The sequence below is a fragment of the Hylobates moloch genome, unplaced genomic scaffold (assembly GCF_009828535.3).
Source record: "Hylobates moloch isolate HMO894 unplaced genomic scaffold, HMol_V3 SCAFFOLD_12, whole genome shotgun sequence".
NCBI classification, from domain to species: Eukaryota; Metazoa; Chordata; class Mammalia; order Primates; family Hylobatidae; genus Hylobates; species Hylobates moloch.
Genome location: NW_026652287.1, coordinates 19,116,644 through 19,136,547, shown reverse-complemented (window position 1 = coordinate 19,136,547; position 19,904 = coordinate 19,116,644). Strand labels below are relative to the sequence as shown.

At 50.9% G+C, this 19,904-nt stretch overlaps 1 pseudogene; it reads right to left on the bottom strand.

Annotated features, from left to right (window-relative positions):
* Positions 1–464: 464 nt before the first annotated feature.
* LOC116479377 (dynein light chain 1, cytoplasmic-like) lies at positions 465–733 on the bottom strand (annotated as a pseudogene).
* Positions 734–19,904: the final 19,171 nt, after the last annotated feature.

Here is a 19,904-nt window from a genome sequence, read left to right as displayed (position 1 = left end):
CCAGCACTCTGGGAGCCCAAGGCGGGCAGATCACTTGAGGCCAGGAGTTCGAGACCAGCCTGGGCAACATCGGGAAACCCCATCTCCACTAAAAATACAAAAATTAGCTGGATGTGGTGGTGCGTACCTGTAATCCCAGCTACTCGAGAGGCTGAGGTAGGAGAATCACTTGAACCCAGGAGGCAGAGATTGCAGTGAGCCGAGATTGTGCCACTGCACACTCCAGCCTGGGTAACAGTGGAACTCTGTCTAAAAAAAAAAAAAAGAAAAGAAAAGAAATACAAATGTAGGCGGTTTTGCTAATTGTTTGATAACCATAACAAGCTAGTTCAGTGACTGCCCTGTATATAACACAATGAAGGTTCCAAGATCAAGGCTAAAAATTTCAGTCTCTGGTTTTTGGGACTTAGGGTGCAGTCCTTGATTTTGGATGGATCACCGGGTGCGTCATACTGTCCATGCTTTTAACTAGATTTGAACAGAAGAGTGGCCACTTGGCCCAGGTGGAAACAGATGAAGCATTTGGTTTCATGTGTCACGTAACTCCTGAAGTTCCTCCCCATGATGCAAGCCGCATGGGACTGGACTTCTTGTCAAATTCCTTCTTGATATGAGCTGGAATGTCCTTCTCTATATTCTATTTCTCTAGCGCCCGAGCAGTGCACTCCACCAAGTCCTGTTGCATCTCTTCCAAGATGTCAGCATTTTTTATTATGGCCTTTAGGTTGCACATGGTTACCTAGGGAGCAAGCAACCTTCCCACCTTGGCCTCCCAAAGTGCTGTGATTACAGGCATGATCCACCATGCTCAGCCACGTCTGGAGTTTTCTAGGTGCAGAACGACCATGTCCTGGTTAAAATGCAGCTGGAAGCACATTCCCTAGAGGCAAATGTGGCATGTAGAATATTCTATATTATTTCTGGGACAGCTACCTTGACATCCATCTTTTATGATAATCCTTTGGTCTTAGATGATTCCAGCACACGAAGCAGTATGTGCAGAGTAGGTAGGTATTTCTTCAACAAATGTTTGTTGGTGTATTAGTCCATTCTCACACTGCTAATAAAGACATACCTGAGACTGGGTAATTTACAAAGGAAAGAGGTTTAATTGACTCACAGTTCAGTGTGGCTGGGGAGGCCTCGGCAAACTTACAATCATGGCAGAAGGGGAAGCAAACACGTCCTTCTTCTCATGGCAGTGGGGAGAAGAAGAATGAGTGCCTAGTGAAGGGGGAAACCCCTTATAAAACCATCAGATCTTGTGAGAACTAACTCAATATCATGAGAACAGATGGGGGAAATGGCCCCCAGGATTTAAGTATCTCCACCTGGTCCCTCCCACAACACATGGGGATTACGGGAACTAAAATTCAAGACGAAATTTGGGTGAGGACAAAGCCAAACTATATCAGTTGGTTACAAGTCAATATGCCACACACTTAGGCAGAGAGCTGCATATTTAGCATTTACCCTATTGGGTGGATGCCTTCTCCTTGGGCATGATGGTTTCTCTTGGCCCAACTGGACCTTAACACTTGCTGGCATTAGATTAAGTGGACAGGATGGGGACTGCCCTGATGCCGGATTCTTGGAACCAAGGCTCACAGTTTCATCTCATCCCATGTCATTCGTGCTCTCAACCTTCCATGATTTTGAGACCTTAACTCTGTGCTATCTAGAACCTGTGGCCATCCGTATGATTTATATTTCATTGCAGACTTTTACTTTACAAGAATTTACATGGGCCTTGAGGGAACACAAAAAGCAAATAAACGTTCTTTTTTGTTTGTTTATTTTCTAACATTGTGTAATGAATCTGCACATCCCATAACTGTTCTTTCCTATTCCACAAAAAGTTTATTGTCACAATATGCCTCAAATCCTGGAAGCCCAGGGGATAGCAGAGCTCATGTGGAAAGATGTTCTACTTTCCACTGTTGTTCACTTTCCAACATCTCCGGCCCTTCCCCATCCAGGCTCAATGGATACACAAATTAAACCCCAGGAAGCGGTCTTTCTCCAATGGTGCTGTCTGTCCACCAAACTTGCTTTTGGGTGAAATAAGAATCACATATAAAATAAGGATTCATGCCTATCTTGATTCATTTCATCTTAGCCCTTCCCCCGAAATATGGAACTTGAAGTAGAGATATTTAAGTAAGCAATAGATTCATTTTACCATCAGAGACGGCTCTTTCAAGCGTGGTGTCCATCTTAGAGTCTTAAGGCTGCTACTTTTGAATTCAGACTCACCCATATTGTTATTCCCCCATCCACAGCCCCAAACCCTTACTCCATGGATCAGCTCAAGAATGCATTTGAGAGCAAGTAACAGAAAAGCCAACTATGTATTAAACAGACGGGAGCCGTTCTTCTTACATAATGAAGAGTCTGGAGGGAGGTGACTGGTGTGGATTAAATAGCTTGTTTGTCTTTGTGATTCTTTTTTTTTTTTTTTTTTGAGACAGAGTCTTGCTCTGTTGCCCAGGCTGGAGTGCAGTGGCGTGATCTTGGCTCACTGCAACCTCTGCCTCCAAGGTTCAAGCGATTCTCATGCCTCAGCCTCCCGAGTAGCTGGGACTGCAGATGTGCACCAACATGCCCTGCTAATTTTTGTATTTTTAGTAGAGATGAGGCTTCACCATGGTGGACAGGCTGGTCTCAAATTCCTGACCTCAAGTGATCCACCCATCTTGGCCTCCCAAAGTGCTGGGATTGCAGGCATGAGCCACCAAGCCCAGCTTCTGTCTTTGTGATTCTATTGGCCTTTGCCTCAAGGTTGGGAAATAGCTGTCACGGCTCCAGACATCACATCTGCCTCTGTTAAAGAAAGACAGAAAGAAGGCAGGAAGGGAGAGGGCCTACGGTTTCACTATCATTTTATTCAGGAATACGAAAACTTCTCTGGAAAGCTCCTAGCAGATTTCTGGTGTTTTTTTTTTTTTTTTCTTTTTGATGGAGTCTTGCTCTACTACCTATGCTGGAGTGCAGGAGTGCAGTGGTACGATCTCAGCTCACTGCAACCTCTGCCTTCCGGGTTCAAATGATTCTCCTGCCTCAGCCTGCCAAGTAGCTGAGATTACAGGCACCTGCCACTACTCCCAGGTAACATTTTGTATTTTGAGTAGAGATGAGGTTTCACCATGTTGGCAGGCTGGTCTTGAACTTCTGACCAGCGATCCACCCACCTTGGCCTCCCAAAGTGCTGGGATTACAGGCGTGAGCAACCGCACCCAGCCAGATTTCTGTTTATGTCTGATTGGCTAGAACTCTGTCTTGGACACCCCCTAGCTGCCATCAGGGCTGAGAAATCAAGTGGAAGGCAGCACTGGTGAAGGGGATTGGAAATAACTAGTTATCCCACAGTGTCTGCTGCGTCCTGTTTTCACCCCATCTCCTGCACCTCACTGTTGCATCATTGAACCTTCCAGTTTCAATGAATGGCAAGCTCTCAACAGTTGCTTCTACAAGGCTATTTAAATATCTCTCCAGTTCATTCCACACAGGGATTGTGTTCCAGAAACCTGGGCCAACTTTACATCCTCAAACACAAAGTCTCCCTGCTTCTGGACCTTTGAACTTTCTTTTCCCTCCACCCAAGGTACTGCTGGCCCCAGTTCCATTCTCAGCAAACATGGGTGTTATCTTCTTAGCCTTCACGTCTTGGCTGAAATGTCACCTCCTCAGGGTGACCTTCCTGGGCCACTGCAACCTAAAATCAGCCCTTTCTTTACCCCTCATCCCTAGCTGAAATGATACATGTTTTTGTTCCTGGCTTATTATCTGTTTTCCCAGGAGACCTCAGAATAACTTTCTCTGCTACGATAGTATGCCCAGGTGCAAAATACAGTGTAAAGATGTTGATGAATGTTTGTTGAATGAATGTGCGAATACGTGAAAGGGAGGAGGGAAAAATTCCAATAGTCTCCGAACTGTTGGTATATATTGTCGAGTGGGGAACATGGCCCAAATAAGTACAGAACTTTAAATGGTTACCACAGCACTCGTTAGGAGTAAAATGCATGTACATGCACACACGCACACACACACACACACACACACACACACGCCAAAATAAGACAATTAAATAAGAAAAAAGCAGAGGAATATTGAGGTAAGGGAAAGAAGTAGAGGCAAATTTTGTTGCCAGCATTTTTGCTTCATTATTCCATCTCAAGGAGTACGACGCTAGAGGCAGGCGGCCTCACCAAGCAGATGACAGAATTCGTCATTTGCAGTGGCCATGTTATTTTTAGATCTAAATGCATTTCTTTCAACATGGACTCCATATTGCTAGCTGCCAGCTCATGCAAACCGGGCCTCCATATGGAGGGACCAGGCTCTATTTTACATGTAATGCACACGTGCATCTTTGTTTGAAATAGGTTAGCTTGAAAACAGCCCTGCTCCACCCAGCTACAGGGGTCGCAGTGCATGTGTGAAGTTGGTCTTTCATCGCTGTGGCAACCTCCCACCTGGATGCCCCCTTTCTAAGAGGTCATCTGCATGCAAAGGTCATTCCCAGTACACTTCAGCCCTCCAAGACCAGGGACTGTGTCTCTCATCTTTGCCACTCTTATGCTCAGCACCTAGTGGTGTTTATTAAATGCTCATAGCATTAATATCTGAACCCCACCTTGTTCTGATCTTTCAGAAGCCTCTGCACCTCTCACATGGAGTTCATTCAATTCGTTCTTGTCTTCTGAACCCCACACTCCATTTTAAGCTCTTTCACCACAGGGTCTGCAGCTCTGCCCCTCAGCGCCAAGCCCCGTGCCTGGTCAATCACAGATCTCCGCAAACGGCGATTCCAGAGTGGCTGCCCAGCTTTCAAAATGCTGAGTGCAAATTCCCTGCTTCTGTGCACTCTGAACAAAGAGAGGTGTTGCTTTTTGGCAAAGGAGGTTGTCAAGAAGCTTGGGGAAAGAAGTCTCCTTCTGGCCCCCAACCTCCCTGAATCTTCCTTTGCCCCATCTTCTGCTTCTGGAATATTCTGGATTTGGAGAACATCAGTGACACAGGAAGGGAGACATGAGAGAACTAAGTGGGTGGAGAGACAAGCAGAAATCTGTCTCTGCAAAGGCACCGTCTAGAGTCTCCCCGAATCCTTGGGGCAAACCCCGCAGACCTTCCTTTATCTCCATCCTTCCTGGACAATCTCAGCAGCCGAGACCTCCTCCTCTCCATGCACAGTGCCCAGCCCCTCCTTCTCCCATTGCTGGACTCCATCCAGCCAGCCATGTTTGCTTCTGTGGAAATTTCCCCCACCCAAATTCTCCTCTGGCCCCAGCTATCCCGGCCACGAAGGGAGAGTGAGCTTCGTGTAGAACCAACTGAGCCTGCTGTGCAGAAGACAGACCTTGCCTACTTAGCAGGAGGGCAGGACCGACCTCCTTGCAGGCCCGGGTAGCCTCAGGTGCCCGTTGCCAGGGAGCAAACGGTCAGGACCTCGGTGGCATTCTCCCTCTCTCTCAAGGACAGGAGGGTGACCATCTGGGCCTCGGCCAGACTTCCACGGAGGAAGCCCCAGCCTTTTCTCTCCAGCAATGATGCCGTTATCAAAACCAGAAGAGGGAATTTGAATAAAAAGGAGAGGGGAGAGAGAGAGTCACCCCCCCACTGTGGTTTCCAGGCGACACGTCGTCTGTTGCGGTCGCTGTCATACAAACCCTTTCCCCGTAAGATGGCGGGTCCCACGGGGAGAAGGGGTGAAGAGGAATATTTTATCAGCCATGTACATATGTAACCAGAAACGGGGCTGAAAAGCAAAACCTCGTTTCCCTGAATGGGGGAAGGAGGGAGGGGGTGGGGATGCTGGTGGAGGTGGCAGAAGGGACTTATCTCTAGGAGGTCAACAGTGGGAACATGTGGTGACTGATTTCCACCCTCCATCTTGTCAACGCGGGGAGCGTCTGCACAGACAGCTGTTTGGGGCACAAAGTTTAAAAGGCATCTTGTTTTTGTATTTAGATATAAGAACCCAATATACATATCATAGGTGAAAGAAAAAAGAATAATAAATATTCTAAAACCATGCCAGAATGGGGTGGTTGAGTCTTTAGAGAACGGGGTGTGAATTTCTCATTCATGGGCTACTTCTCACTCATGGTTTGAAGATTACTTTGCTCCTTTGGGGAAGAAACCCTAAGCACTGGGAGGCCTGCCTTCCTCTGTATTGAAGTCTCACGTTCATTCTACAACACAGGGCAGTGCGGCACTGGGCTAGAGAAAGTCCAGCTTCCCTGTCCAGGTCTGAGAAGCCTGGAGGCCTGGTCAGCATTGAATGTCCAAGCATGCAGGGCAGAAGAGACGATTTCATCTCTGCTCCACAAAAGGCAGCCATCTCGCCCCTTCCCCACTGAGCACCATCCTCAGAGGACCTTAGCAATGAGTTAAAAGAAAACAATTGTGATGACACACTAGCTTTGCCCAAGAGTTTAGTGCGAATGCAACCAACCTTGCAGACAGTCACCAGCCCGCTTGCCTGGGGGAAGTGACCACTCACAAGGTACTTCGCGAAGGAGGCTGGTTTATTTATGCCGCTTTGTTTATTGTGCTGGTTGGGGAAGTCTAGCGGGAGAAGGTGAACCCATGCATTCTCCAGGAGGCATTTTTCTGGTGACTGGTCTGTAAGCCCATTTCCAAAGAACACAGCATGAAAATGATCAGATGTGAAGACAGCCATCCTGCAACCACTCTACCCAAACGCTTGGGTGGGGCTCCTATTACTACTGGCTCATCCAAAAGTTTGGGAGGTTAGGAAATAAAAAAGTTAAGCGAAGAGGAACGGAGACAGAATGAGAGGGAGAGAAGGGGAGAAAGAGAGAGAGAGAGGTGAGAAACGCAAGAACCCATCTGGACCATGCATCACATTGAAATTGCCCTGCATTAAAAATTCACCAGCCAGTGAATTTTCAAGGGATTTGTAGTAATTAGATGACAAAATGCTGGCAAATCTCAGGCTTGCCAAAGATGTTACTCAGGGGTCAAAGACTCGACACTTTCGGCTGGGTAATTTGTAAGTGTCAATCACTCGCAGCCATCAGAGAGGATGCAGCGATCTAACGGCTGCATTCTAACTAAGTCAGGCGAGCCCGCAGCCGGCCGGCTGCCAGCAAGCCCCCAGAACCCGCGGCCTGCCGGTCTCTGCCCCGCTCCCGGCTCGGGCACAGACAGCGGCTGCGGCCTCGCCAGGGACTTGGAGCCAGGCAGGCCGACCCAAGTTTCCAACTTCTAGCTTGATTTGATCCCCCTTTATTCTTTTTTGAAAGCTGCGGAGGCTTGCCAGGAGTTGAACTTCCCACCTTCGTGGAGGACAAAGTTCCCTGTCGTGCTGGTGCCATGAAAGGGTGACATGGGACTCTCTGCATTTGTGCAGGGTGGCCATTTCAGTGTCAAGGAGACTAGGTTCTCCTGCTTTGAGTTGCGTGACGCTCAGCCCCTGGGACGTCAGTCTTCTGATCTGTGAAGTGGGGATAAGATGACTTACCCTGAAGGGTGGTGATGACTAAGGAGGGAGCCCGCGGCGCTCTCTGCCTACAAACTCGTTCACTCCATATCCATGTGGCTTTGTCTAGGCGTCGTTCTGGGCACTGGTGACTCAACAGAGACCAAGATAACACACCCCGCCCTCATGGAACATTCTAGTTGGGGAGGGAGGAGAAGCAATAAACATATAAATATAAAGTATGTCAGAGGATGTTAAGGACTGGGAAGAAAATCAAACGAGTTGGGGACAGAGCGTGTTGGGGGCGGTACTTTACACAGGATGGAAGGGAAGGCCTCCCCGATGAGGCCACATGTGAGCAGAGACCTGGAGAAAAGAAGGGGACAGAGAGCATAAGGGACTGCAAGGTGGCCCTAGTGGCTTTGAAGTGGAGCAGACAATTCTAATCGCAATGAGAATTATTACCAGGAGGCTGAAGACCGCTGGGCAAAGGCAGCAGGGATACGGTGGGGGCTCGGCTCCAGAAGCCTTTGACACTTTGAAGCTCCAAGAAACTGGACTCGTGTTGACCAGCCTGATGGCCCCTGATAACCCCGATTCCAGAGCTCTACAAGGGCAGAGAAAGCACCCCGAGATGCCCACGTGTGGTGCCTGACCCTGCCTATCGGCCAGGGCTGACACTGGTGGGACGGTCTCATTCCAGTTGTTGGCACTGATTGAAAGTGAGCTGCAAAGGGGACCAGTGAGCCTGAGGGGAAATTGATGCTGTCGCAGCTGCAGCCGGCTGGGACTGCCTGGACCCCAGACCGGAAGCTGTTTGCAAGATGATGGCCCAGTTTTCTCCCTTGCTGCTCTGGCCCATTTGGGTATCTTCTGGAAGGAACACTGACTTCAGAGTCAGACAGATGGGGGTGGGGAGTGGGGGTGGATGGGCCTGAAGCCTGAGGCCTGAGTCTGTCGTCTCTGAGCTGTGTGACCCTGGGCAAGTCACCACACCTCTCTGAGCCTCAGTTGCTGCACCTGAAAAATGGGCATAAGAGCCTCCCTCACATGGTTATGGGCCGGCATTGTTAATGAGCATCTGGGGGAGGGCAGATTCTCAAAAGTGGCACTTCCAACCCCCCTATAACTAAAGATGATCATACTCCTGTCTATCACAATCGAAGCAAGAATTCTGCAGCTGAACCACACTTTAGGGAAACGGACCGGGGGCAAACTGCTGCTCTAAAAGATAAGGAGCTGCAACAGGACGTCTGTGTGCGGTTTGCAGTTCAGTTTGCAAAATAAATGTCCCAAAGTGGGATCTCTGTGCGGTGTCTTTTTTTGTATTTGGGGAATGCTTGTCTTGGAGCCAGGGGCAGTGTTTGTAAATCACTTTCTCCTTTGAGTTCTTCCTGGCCATTTCATATTTTTGGGTGTGTGGTGGGGGCAGGGCAGAGTGTGGGGTATATTTGCTTCCCCTCACCCGCCTCCTTCCTGGGCCTGGGTCTCCATCCCAGCCAGCCTTTGCTGCAGGTTTAACTGGGCTGTGAAACTACTCAAGGGGAAAATGAGAAACTACCTGGTGTTTCATGGGAGGCAACGGGCTGGGCCTTCCGAGCTCCGATGGCAAACCCTCTCCAGCCGCCAGCCATGGATGCAGAGAGCACCTGGATTCCCTCCGACCAGGGAGCAAGTGTCCCCTGCCCCCACTGAATCCTCGTGGTGCTTCCCCACATCAGGAAGGCGACAAGGCCCACTTGAGATGCAAATAAAAATTAGCAGCGGTGGCAAGCTGGCCCATCTATTCCCCATGGCCCCTCATGAAGATCGCTTGTCTTTGCAGTTTAGATGGGGAAATTTCGAGCTGACCTGGCATCTGCTTAAGAATCGATGGGACCGAGAATAGGAATGTAAATAACAAGAACAGGCATCACGCCAGTGGTGGCCGTTTATTGAGCACTTACTATGTGTAGGCTCTGTGTTGAGGGGCCCTGGACAAGCTTCTTTCCGGTCATCCTCAGGGCAGCGGTAGCATGACTGTCACCTCATCGGCGAGGCCATGCCAGGGTCCCAAGTGAGGGCGCTCTCTGACCAATGCGGTGGCTGCCCCTTGCTCTGATGACACTGCAGCCCCATCTGCCTGACATTACGTTCTGACTTGCGGAATGTCTGTCTCTGGGAGTGAGATGTGAGCTTCAGGGGGTGGGGCTTTGTGTCTGTTCTCTTCACCACGGTATCCCCAGTGCCTAGAACAGGGCTTGGCACTTAGGTGCCTTTCAATACACACTTACCAAATAAGCGGATCCCCACTTTATAGAGATGGAACAGGGGACACGAGGATCCCAGGGACAGGGCAGGGCTGGATCTCAGCCACAGTGCAGGGCCATGGGCCATGCCCTGGTTCTTGACCTTCCGCCCACCCACTCCTGGACATGTCCTTTAGCATTTAACATTTGATCAGGAGAGGGGGCACTCACCCAACCTACACCCTGTTTCCTCACAATTCAAACCTTTTCCCTCTGGCTGACTCACACCTTCCAGCAAAGGGCCGGGTGACCGCACAAGTTGGGAGAAGATGCTCAGAGTATGCTTTTGAAGCTCATCTCTCTCTCTCTCTCTCTTTTTTTTTTTTTTTTTTTGAGACAGAGTCTTGCTCTGTCACCCAGGCTGGAGTGCAGTGGCAGGATCTTGGCTCACTGCAAACTCCACCTCCTGGGTTCATGCCATTCTCCTGCCTCAGCCTCCCGAGTAGCTGGGACTGCAGGTGCCTGCCACCACGCCCGGCTTATTTTTTGTATTTGTAATAGAGACGGGGTTTCACCGTGTTAGTCAGGATGGTCTCAATCTCCTGACCTCGTGATCCACCTGCCTCGGCCTCCCAAAATGCTGGGATTACAGGTGTGAGCCACCAAGCCTGGCTGAAGCTCATCTCTTGATGGGCTCTGACTTCCATAGGCTGAGTGGTGCAGACAGAGGCCCCGCCCGCCGGGAGCCCCCTGCCAGGAGCACATGCAGGTGTGGAAGGGACCATCCCAACGTTATGGTGTGCTGTGGTCAAGGGTGTAGGCCCTGGAGCCAGATTCCCTGACTTCTAAGCCTAGTCCTGCCACTTAGAAGCTGTGTGGTCTTGGGCACTCCATGACACCTCTCTGTGCCTTGTTTCCTTGTCTGGAAAAAGGGGAGAATGCTAGTATCTGTTTCAAAGGCTAAATGAGTTCATTCACCTAGAGGACTTAGAACAGGGTCAGTGCTCATGGAATTCATGATCCAGAAGAACTGGATCCTCACACATGCCAGAGTAAAATGGAACACGGTGTGCCTGGAGTGTTTTTTTCTTTTTCTTTTTTTTTTTTTTTGAGATGGAGTTTCACTCTTGTTGCCCAGGCTAGAGTGCAATGGTGTGATCTCGGCTCACCACAACCTCTGCCTCCCAGGTTCAAGAGATTCTCCTACCTCAGCCTCCCAAGTAGCCAGGCATCCGCCACCACGCCCGGCTAATTTTTGTATTCTTAGTAGAGACAGGGCTTCTCCATGTTGGTCAGGCTGATCTCGAACTCCTGACCTCAGGTGATCCGCCCTCCCCGGCCTTCCAAAGTGCTGGGATTACAGGCGCTGGGGTGTTTTTTTCAGGTGGGAGAAATGCCGCTTGTGTATTAGGGAAGGGAAGCTAAGACTGATCAGTCCTGAGCTGCCCCCAGCCTGACCGTGTGCCCAAAACACTGCTCCACCAGAGTCCCAATGGTGCTGTCTCATTTTCCTGGGGCCACTCCAGGCCTAACACCCAGCCCACTGTCAGCAGTGGCCTTGGGAAAGCCCTGATGCCTCGTCTCCCTGGGCCCCTCTGCACAAGACTTGATGTCATATTCAAGATGTCCTGGCTGGAGGCATCGACACCAACGCAGCTTGTCTGTGATGAAGGCAGACAACCTGCTCACCTGCCTCCCTGGGTTACAAAGCCTGCTGGTTTTGGCCGGGCACGGTGGCTCACGCCTGTAATCCCAGCACTTTGGGAGGCCAAGGCAGTCGGATCACTTGAGGTCAGGGGTTCAAGACCAGCCTGACCAACGTGGTGAGACCCTGTCTCTACTAAAAATACAACAACAAAAAAATTAGCTGGGCGTGGTGGTGCACTCCCAGCTGCTTTAGAGGCTGAGGCACAACGATTGCTTGAACCTGGGAGGTGGAGTTTGAAGTGAGCTGAGATTGAAACACTGCACTCCAGCCTGGGCAACAGAGTGAGACTCTGTCTCAGAAACAAAAAAACAAAACAAACCCCCCAATCTGCTGGTTTTAAAACTACCTTTTATGTCATCCCTAATCAGAAAAACAGGCAGCGTGGCTGGGGAGGGGGCCTGGAGGGCACTGAATCCATGTCCTGGCTACTGTTTGGATGAGTAAAGGCGGTGCCTGGTGCTTTCTGAAGGCCAAGGCTAAGCTCGGGATGACCACGGAACTGTATGCCTGTGGCTTGCTGTCCCCTTCCACATGCAGGTGCACACACAAACACACATGTCCAACAGGGCCCCAGGTATGCCCCGACCTTGGCATTCTCAATCCTCCATAATTGTTGGAACCATCTGCTCCCCCACCAACCTATGGCTCCCCCTGTGACCAGGGGCTGTGTCCACCCTCTTCCCCACGGACACTAAGGCCAGGCCCAGCCGGGAGAGGTGCTAGTCAATGTCTGTTTTGATGAATGAGCAAATGCACTGGGCTCTCTGTCGCTGGCCTTCAGCTGGGGGGTCCAGCCTTGGGGCTGGAAGTCAGAGACACCCGGCAGGAATGCCACGCCAGCTTACTCCAAGCCGTTTGGCGCTGAGAAGTCCCCGGAGCAGCCCTGAGCCTCAGTTTCCTCAACTGTAAAATGAGGGAGACAGCAGTACCCATGGGGCTGTGGGGAGGATTCGATAATGGAGTGATGGATTCAATTTATCATTGAATCCCCGGGACCTCGAATTTAGCTCTCAAAGAAGGCTGGCTACAGTCTTTAAGATGCAAGAGAACCCGAGAACCTGTTCAAGTTGTGCCTGGATGGATGCAGCGTCTTCTGATTTGAGCCCCACATTTCTCCCGTCCCTACTCTGGGTTGACCATTGTCCCCAATGGAAGGGAATCTTTTGAAGGCGGAGAAGCTGTCCTCTCCTGGAGCTGGGCTGCAGCGGACACCATGAGTGGGAGCATGCAGCTGCTTCTAGGAACCGATTGCGTCTTAGCGGCTAGGGACAGTGGCACCAAGACGGTGCTGCACCAGGAAAATAAAGGATTCGGTATGATTGATTCTCTGCAAATGCCCCCATCAGCTCCTGCTGAAAACCCAATGCTCCTTCTGGTGCAAGAGGGAAGGGGAAGTTCTCTCAGTCACCAGCAGCCTGCAGCTGGGGGCTGGAGGGAGATGTCCAGTTTCCAGAGCCTTCCATTGCTTTCTCCAATGGGCAGGAGCACATGCCTGTATTTAAGACATTAGGTAAAGACTGACCCAGCCGGCTGAGGGGTACAGCGCCAGGTGGAGAGCACAGACCCCAGAGTCAGGCCGCCTGGTTCTAACCTTGGCTCAACCATGAGCTGTGTGGTCTTGAGCAAGTGACAGGCCCTCTCTGGGCTCCTGCTTCCTCATGGGAGACAAGGATGGCAATAATGGTACCCATCTTGTGGGATGGTGTGAGGGTTGAATGAGTTAACCCACGGCTAGGACAGTGATGACAATCACATGTCAAGGGAGTGGATGAACCAAGACTCCAATGAGGGAGGTGGAGGGAAGGAGGAAAGCAACCCTCATCCAATGCCCACGGTGTGCAGGGGGCTTTCTACCTCTCATTTCAGTCTCCTGACCTCACCCTACAGATGGGGACGTGGCTCAGGGAGGCACAGTGCTTGCCTAAGTCACACAGCCGGGAGGCGACACACCTGGGTGCGCTCAGTTAATCCTCGGAGGTGAGTGTTCTTCTCATGCCTGTTTTACAGAGGAGGAAACTGAGGCACAGAACAGCCCTGAGGTAACCACCCTGAGGTCACACAGCTTTTAAGCAGTAGAGCCAGATTTTCACCCAGCACTCTGGCTGGTTCCCATGAAACTGTCCACAATTCAGACTTCCAGCTGGTTCTGCTGAGATTGAGCCCGTTGCTCACAGAAGCGCTCAGAACCCTTGACTCTCAGGGCCCCCAGCTCTCAGGGTTCTCTCTCTCCTGAACCATGGCCCCAGGAGTCTCACTCCTCTTGGAGCACTCTGCTCAGACAACTCGTCTCTCCTGGGATCCCCAGTCAGACCCCACAACTGCAGAGAGAGGCACCGGCTCTCAGCCGGGACAGAGAAGAGACCCGCAGGGCTCTCACATTCCTGACGCCAACCAAAACACTAGAGTGGGCATCAGACATCCCCGAAAGGCTGTAGCCCTTTCCTCAGTCCTGCCTGGGACTGACAGCTGCCTCCTTCTACCCTGAGGAAGCCCACCAGCCCCTGGCCCCTCGTCACACTGCAGGGGTTTTTGAAGCATTCCCTTGGGCTACACATGCTCTGTGCCAGGGCTTAGAGCCTGCTGCCTGTGAGGGGACCCTCGCTCCCCAGGCTGTTTGGCGGCCCCTCCAGTGAGCGAGCAGGCGACCATGGCCACCTTGTTGCCTGTGGCTCTGCTGTCGGGTTTTCCAATTCTGGTCACATCATGCCCACACCTGCCCGCCGCCCGCCGCTGCCACTCTCCTTCCCCAGACCCAGTTTGGGGTGAAAGCCTTGCTTATTAGTCAATCTGGATCTCACTTACTGTGAATTACCAGGCCTCATTGATATTCATGAGTGGTCACATCTGAAACCTCAGTCAGCTGCCACGTGACTCCCTGCCTCAGGGAGGAGGCCGGTCTGAGGACAGGGGCACCTGCGCAGCCCTGACCCAAGGCGTCGGCCCCCAGATGGGGACAGTTCAGTGTCCTGGGAGCAGCTCCCGGCTGATGGCGTTCCATCCTGGGACTGGAGGCGCCAGCAGGGCTTTCCAGCGGGGCAGGTAATGGAGAAGAGGGGCTGGGGGCTGGGGTTGGCGGGGGGCCGGTAGCCATGCACTCAGTTCCCGCTGTTGCACCTTTGCACAGGCCACTCCTCCCTCCTGAACTTCCTCTTCCCTTTGCTCAGCTACCTCCTACTCTCCCTTGGCTGGGAAATCACTTCCTAGAGAAATCTGCTCATTGTCCCTCTGAAGGAGGCTCCCCAGCATCCTTCTCTCATGGCACCCTGCACCATCCCTGCACACACATTACACGGGTGCCACTGGTTGTCATTTCGGGTCTGGATGTGTGGGGATGACTCCCATGGGGACCTGGATGTGGATCCTTGGCTTACCAATCAGTGCCTGGCACTGGGCAGCGTTTAGCAAAACTCGGTGGAATGAATGGTTTACGTGTTTCCTGCAAACCAGGCACTCTGCGGTGGCTCAACACTCATCTCCTGGGTCTTCCTAACACCCCTGGGAAGGAATGGACACATTATCCATGTTTTCAGATGAGGAAGCAGATGCAGAGATGTGGGAATCGGGAAGGAGAATCCTGGTTGGGGTGATTTTCCAGCCTGTGCTTCCAGATTAAAGGGAGAAGCTTGACCTGTCACTCCTAAGGGACTGGGTTTCTTTCTCTTTTTTATTTATTTTTTTGAGATAAGAGTCTCACCGTGTTGCCCAGGCTGGAGTGCAGTGGCGTGATCTCAGTCACTGCAACCTCTGCCTCCTGGGTTCCAGTGATTCTCCTGCCTCAGCCTCCCAAGTAGCTGAGACTATAGGCACCCACCACCATGCCCGGCTAATTTTTGTATTTTTAGTAGAGCCAGGGTTTCACCATGTTAACCAGGCTGGTCTTGAACTCCTGACCTCAGGTGATCCACCCGCCTCAGCCTCTCAAAGTGCTAGGGTTACAGGCGTGAGCCACCATGGCTGGCCAGGGCCTGGGTTTCTTGGAAGCACTGGAATCTCATCTTGAGGGGCCAATGGCTTCCGCCCCAGAAGCCAGGACTCTCAGGCAAGATGCAATCAAAGTAAAAACAGCAATCAACTCAGAAAACGCAAACATTGACTGCACCCCTTCCCATCCACCATCCCGCCTCGTTTTGAAAACTGCTTTACTGAGTCCGTTGGGTGGAGGGCGAGGGGAGAGGTACGAATTCACCATTCTTCTAAGTAGATCACCTACCTAACCAGAGAGAAGAGAGACTGAAGAATCGGGACTGCTTTTAAGACACCAGGAAGTTAAAAATCTGGGCTTCTCTGGGCAGGAATAAGGACGAGTTGGTTTTTCATCTCCCCCTAGAAATGAGGCCGCCCCAGCTGGGTGGCGAGGCAGGGGTGGGGCAGCTTGCCCCTGATTCAGGGCTCCACAGCGAGGCAGGGAGGCCTAGGGAATTGGACAGCAAGCAGAATGCAGAGAAATGAGGCTAAATCCAAAACTCAGACTTCTAAATTCAAAGGTTTCCCAGGGAAAATGGGGTTTGAAATGAGTGAGTCTTGGGAACCAGAATGAACTAGATCCGGCTGTTGAAGAGCCCTGGGGGCACATTTTAAACTGGGGATGGGCACCATTTCTAATCCACACCGCGGCCAATCTGAGCGGGCCGGGAGAGCGAACGAACGTGTGGGCACGTGCAGCGTCTGCTATGGAGGAGGTGGGTGAGGGGAAGGAGGGGGGTCTGGTTTGCCATCTGCCTTGGCAGGGAAGGAGGGACTGGCCTTGAGCTGGCTGGGCTGGCTTCCCTTCCTTAAAGATGATTGGGACTGAAGGCTGCCTGGTCCGAGGGAACCTGTCAGTGACCTCTGGGTGGTCCTGGGATCCACCTGGCTGTGATGATCAAGTCGGTTGGACCACAGTGAGGGAGAAAGACAAAGAGCACAGACCCTTTTGGCAGGAGGGAATTAATTCGCTGGCCCACTCACACCTGGGGCTTGGGGAGCGCCATCTGGGTCCCTTGGCAGCACAAATACCCCTGGAGTTGGAAGACAACCATGGGTGAGGCTGAGCTCACCTGCTGGCCAGAACTTTCCTGGTTTTGGCAATGACAAGTCTCTGAATGCTCCGTTTCTCAAGGGGACAGACTAGGGGCTACCTGCATGCTAGCAAACACTTAGTGGGTGCCTCTTGTTTGTGGACGCTGCTGTGAATAAGACATGGTTTCTGTCCTCAAATTGCTGGCAGCAGGTTGACAGAGCACACAGACTCTACAGTGCAGTGAGGGAAGTACCCTACAGCAGTGGCAAGCACTACAGAGGACCAGAGGGAGAGCATCTGTCTTGGGTGGTCAGTGGACTGCTCAGAGGAAGTGATGCCTAGACCTCAAGGATGAGCAGGTGGTAAGTAGGGGAGTGGGGTGAGGGAAAGGGGAGAGGGAGGCTGTCCCACTAATCTAGGTAGCACATGGGGGCTGGCACAAAGATGGTGCCCAAGGAAAATGATGGATACAAGATATATTTAAGAGGTATGTGGGAGACTGACTGTATTCATGGTCCCAGTTTTTTGTCCCTTTCCAGCCCATATCCATGCCTTCTGATAGACCCCTCCCTTGCTGACTTGAAGCTCCACCATGAGACTTACTTTGAAGCAATGGGGCAAGTAGCAAACTTGGCACAAGAGGCTTTGAATAAACTCTTCCTCTCTGGCTCCTCTGCCTCACCCATGAAAAGACGCCTAGGCTGACCATTTGGAGGATGAGGGAGCACTGAGTCAGTTCAGCCTGAGGCCAGGCCAGACAAGGAGACAGCTCTGAGATATGGAAGAGTCCAGCCAAGATCTGCAAAGCCACCTAATTAGCCTGCAGCTGAGGGCAGAGGCATGAATGACCAAGCTGGACAAAGACTGCCCACCTCACCTACAGACTCCTGAGCTAAATAAGCATGTAATGTTTTAAGCCACTGAGTCTTGTGATTGTTCATTAAGCAGCAATAGATAACTAATACAAGATGGAACTGGCAGAGCTTGTGTATGTAGCAGATATTTAAGGCTATGACTTTTCCTCTAGGCATAGCTTTAGCTGTCATCAGAACCATGAGTGTTTCTATTACTGCTGTTTTTGGAAGATATTATGCAATTTCAGTGTATTTTTTGACTCAAGTTCTTTGAGAGTTTTAATTTATAAGAGCTTTTCTTTCTCCTGTTTTGATACAAATTTCTACTTTTATTGCATGTAGTCAAAGGATGTAATCAATATTATTTCCTCTTTCTGGAATGTATTGAGGTTTTCTTTGGTAGCCTTATATATGGTGCTCTTTTATACATGTTCCCATGATTGTTTGAAAGGAGGTACATTACAATCTATGTTTACAGCAAAGAATCTGATTCCTGAAGGCAGAAAATATACATGTACACTTCATAACAGTGGATCCCAAACTGGGATACAGACAAATTGCAGGGGTGGGGTGTATTTGCATTCTCACACGGATATAAAGAAATACCTGAGACTGGGTAATTCATAAAGAAAAGAGGTTTTAATTGGTTCATGGTTCCATGGGCTATACAGGAAGCATAGCAGCTTCTGCTCTTGGGGAGGCCTCAAGAAACTTACAATCATGGCAGAAGGTGAAGGGGAGGCAGGCACATCTTATGTGGCCAGAGAAGGAGGAAGAGAGAGAGGGGGAAGGTATTACATGGTTTTTTCTTTCTTTCTTTTTCTTTTTCTGAGATGGAGTCTCGCTCGGTTGCCCAGGTTGGAAGGCAGTGGCGTGATCTCGGCTCACTGCAACCTCTTCCTCTCGGGTTCAAGCGATTCTCCTGCCTCAGCCTCCCGAGAAGCTGGGACTACAGGCATACGCCACCACGCCCAGTTAATTTTTGTATTTTTAGTAGAGATGGGGTTTCACCTTGTTGGCCAGGATGGTCTTGAACTCTTGACCTTGTGATCTGCCCACCTCGGCCTCCCAAAGTGCTGGGATTACAGGCAAGAGCCACTACACACTTTTAAACAACCAGATCGCATGAGAACTCACTCAGTATCATGAGAACAGCACCCAGGGAGATGGTGTTAAAGCATTCATGAGAAACCACTCCCATGATTCAATCACCTCCTACCAGACCCCACACTGGGGATTATTATTTGACATGAGACTTGGGGGACACAAATCCAAACCATATCATGGGGGTAGGGGAGAAGGTGCCTGGTTCAATACAGAGTCTTAAGACTCAACCTCATTAGTATTAATTCATTTGGTACAAGAAGGGCCTGGTAATTGGGATTTTTTACCCCCCTCCATCCCAACCATAGCCAGGTTCCAATATAGAAAGTCACTGACTGTTCTTTGAATAACATTATTCTTTATCTTTGATTGTTTATTGCTTTCGTAGACAGAGAAAGGGCCCTTAAAGTCTCTTGACTCCTCCCACTAATAGCCTTGCGAATTTGGGCAAGGCATGCCATCTCTCTGCACCGGTTTCACTTATCAAATGGGGACAACAACCCCATCAATTCTGGCTGTTGTGAGGACTCCCTGGCTTATAGTGCCTGGGCCAGAGTAAGACTCAATAATTGTGACCACTGCTGCTATGATGGCCTTGGATTCCCGTGTCTGTTCTTTAGGTTCCAATGCCGGAACTGGCTTTCAGGCCTCTGCTTACAAGACAATGACCTTCTGTCTCTTGCAATGAGTTAGCATTTACAGTTGAAATGGGGCTCAGCACCCACCCACGTAGTCAGTCTTCAGCAAACCAGACATGTTTCTAGATTTTATATTCACTCATTAAGCAAATATTCTTTAGCTCAGACTAAGTGTCCTGTGCTGTGCGGCTGCAAGCCATGGTCCCGCCTGAAGGCAGCCTTGCCCTCAGCTGAACCCTGTCCCCGAGTTGCCTTCTCTACCTATTCCCATTCCCTGCAACTCACTCCAGGCCCCCTGGAGTGGAACCTGTCCCACTCTCAGGAACATGCTTTGAAGTTATGCTTTCACAGTTCCGGAGTCCACAAGTCTGAAATCCAGGTGTGAGCAAGGCTGTGCTCCCCCAGAGGCTCTAGGGGAGGATACTTCCTCGGCCCTTCCAGCTTCTGGTGGCTCCTGGCGTTCCTGGCCTTGGCTGCCTCCCTCTGGCCTCTGCCTTCTCTACCCATCAATGGGACCTACCCACTCTGCTACAACCATGGCTTCAAAGTCAGCCAGGGAGAGAACAGGTTGGGCTTCGTGGGGTGAGGGTGTTGTTTCTGCAGAGGTGGTGGAGGGCCAGCCACAAGGTTATCTACAAAAGTAACCGGCCGGGCGCGGTGGCTCACGCTTGTAATCCCAGCACTTTGGGAGGCCAAGGCGGGCGGATCACGAGGTCAGGAGATCGAGACCACGGTGAAACCCCGTCTCTACTAAAAATACAAAAAAATTAGCCGGGCGTGGTGGCGGGCGCCTGTAGTCCCAGCTACTCGGAGAGGCTGAGGCAGGAGAATGGCGTGAACCCGGGAGGCGGAGCTTGCAGTGAGCCGAGATTGCGCCACTGCACTCCAGCCTGGGCGACAGAGGGAGACTCCGTCTCAAAAAA